Raw genomic sequence first — 2,620 nt, 5'->3', positions numbered from 1 at the left:
CAAAAGCAGGCCTTACTAAAGATATGGAGGATAACAACTCGGGATCTGAAGTAGATGAGGAGGCGAGACCTTGGTCTAAGGGAGGGAAGTTGAAGATGGTGAATTTGGAGTCGGAGACACTTGGAATGATGGACACGACATCGCTGGCTAATGGACCATTACCAATTGAGCAAGAGATGGGACATGTTTTGGCAGAGGGATTTTTCACAGTACTGAAAGAGAACAAGGCTATAGGTTCGAGAGCCATGGTAGGGAACACATATAATAGAAGGCATTTTAAGCCCCTAAAAGAAAAGGAAATAGAGACTGACAAAATTGTGGTGTCGTGGGTGGATGGTGCTAAGCAAGGAGGCACAGATACGGATATTGAGCTAATGGAGGAAGTAGAGGGATATTCATGTGATCCTTTGGAGTTTCGCCTAGCAGAGGAAACAATGAAAGCAAATGTGAACGACGATGAACCCCCACCTTCGAATTGGGTCCTTCAAAAAATTCAGGATTTCAATAAGATGGTTGGTGTGTCATGCGATGGATATGAAAGTAGACTTCTGCAATTATTTGAGGAATTAGAAGGCAGTAGGGGATAGGGGATGAATATACAAGGGGCTAAATTAAGAAGAAAGGGAGATCGTGAACTTAAGCGGCTCGAGTGGTCAGTAAATTATGATGCCAAGGGTGTTGAGTCAAAGAAAGGATTGCTTGGGAGGGATGATAGAGCGTCTAGATGATCCCAAAAATAATCAGTTGGAACGTGAGGGGGCTCAATGAAGCGGGAAAAAGGATAGGTATACGAAATTTGCTTAGGGGATGGAGGGCAGACCTTGTTTGCTTACAAGAAACGAAGCTGGAGTTCATCTCGAGGGCAATCATCAGGAGTTTATGGGGGGGGGACAACATGTCGGGTATCAATATATGGGGTCATCAAGGGCTTCTGGAGGTGTGTTACTCATGTGGGACACTAGAGTTCTTGAAATAGAGGAGGTCAATGAAGGACTATTCTCTTTATCGCTTTCGTTCAGAAATACAGGGGATGGATTCCGTTGGATGTTTACAGGAGTTTACGGTCCTAATGTTGATGAGAGTAGAAGTGGATTGTGGGATGAGTTGGCCGGGATGATGGCTTGGTGGAACATACCAACGTGCATTGGGGGTGATTTTAATGTGGTTCGGTTTCCTACAGAGAGGTCTAGCGACGGGAGACTAACAGGGGCAATGGAGGATTTCTCAGATTTTATAAGAGAACATATGTTGATGGACATGCCTTTGATTGGAGGAGATTTTACATGGTCATCTAATCGGGATCAACTTGTGTTATCTCGAATAGATCGCTTCTTGATTAGTGGGGAGTGGGAGGCTAAATATCCAGAGGTCACTCAGAGGAGATTGGGGAGGATGTATTCTGATCATTTCCCTATTTTGTTATCGGGGGATATGAGGTGTAGTGGAAGAAGGCCTTTTAGATTTGAGAAGATGTGGCTTAAAGTAGATGGCTTTAGGGATCGAGTTAGGGATTGGTGGACATCTTATGAATTCGTTGGGTCTCCCAATTATGTGTTGGATCAAAAATTAAAAGGGTTGAAGAAGGATCTCAAGAGGTGGAATGGGGAGGTGGTGGGCGATGTTAATTGGCGTAAAAATCAATGTGTCCTAGAAATTGAAGAACTGGATAGGCGTGAGGAGGGTCTAGGATTGGATGCGGAGGATAGGGAGAGACGTGGAGTATTAAGGGGAGAGCTGGAGAGAGTGGTGGAGATTGCCTGGCGCCAGAAATCTAGGGTCACATGGTTGAAAGAGGGGTACAAATGCACCAAATTCTTCCATAAAGTCGCTAGTTCTAACAGGCGCAACAACTCTATCACCATATTGGAGGTAGATGGGATTACTTATGAGGATGTGCAAGATATTGGGAATCAAATGGTGAGATTCTATCAAAATCTCTATCGGGAAGAGTTTGACTGGAGACCAAAGGTTGATGGACTGTACTTTTCATCTATCACAGAGGAGGATGCCAGCTGGTTAGAAAGACCATTTGCAGAAGATGAAATCAAGGATGTGGTTTTCAGTATGAATGAAGATAAGGCACAAGGATCGGATGGCTTCTCGTTCGCATCTTATAAGGTTTGTTGGGAGGTGGTGAGACTGGACATTATAGATGTTATCACTTATTTTTTTGAGTACGGCAGGTTCATGAGAAGTTCTAATGCCTCATTTATTGTGCTGATTCCAAAGAAACCGGGAGCATTCGACATTAAGGATTTTCGTCCTATTAGCTTAGTTAGTGGGTTGTACAAGATTATCGCGAAGATCCTGGCGAATAGATTGAAGGAGGTGCTGGGGAAAGTGGTGACTAAGAGTCAGAATGCTTTTGTGAAAGGAAGACAAATTCTGGATTCTGTGCTTATAGTGAACGAATGCGTCGACTCTCGATTGCGTCTGGGGATGCTAGGAATGTTAGGAATGTTATGTAAACTTGATATTCAGAAAGCTTATGATCACGTGAACTAGGGGTTCCTTCTATACATGCTCAAACGATGTGGCTTTGGGGAAAAGTGGTGCAAGTGGATTCAATTTTGTATCTCCACCGTTTCATTCTCCGTTTTGGTCAATGGAAACCCGGAGG

This window comes from Olea europaea, unplaced genomic scaffold, assembly GCF_002742605.1.
Source record: "Olea europaea var. sylvestris unplaced genomic scaffold, O_europaea_v1 scaffold502, whole genome shotgun sequence".
In the NCBI taxonomy this organism is placed as follows: domain Eukaryota; kingdom Viridiplantae; phylum Streptophyta; class Magnoliopsida; order Lamiales; family Oleaceae; genus Olea; species Olea europaea.
Note: the sequence above shows the minus strand (reverse complement) of the source record.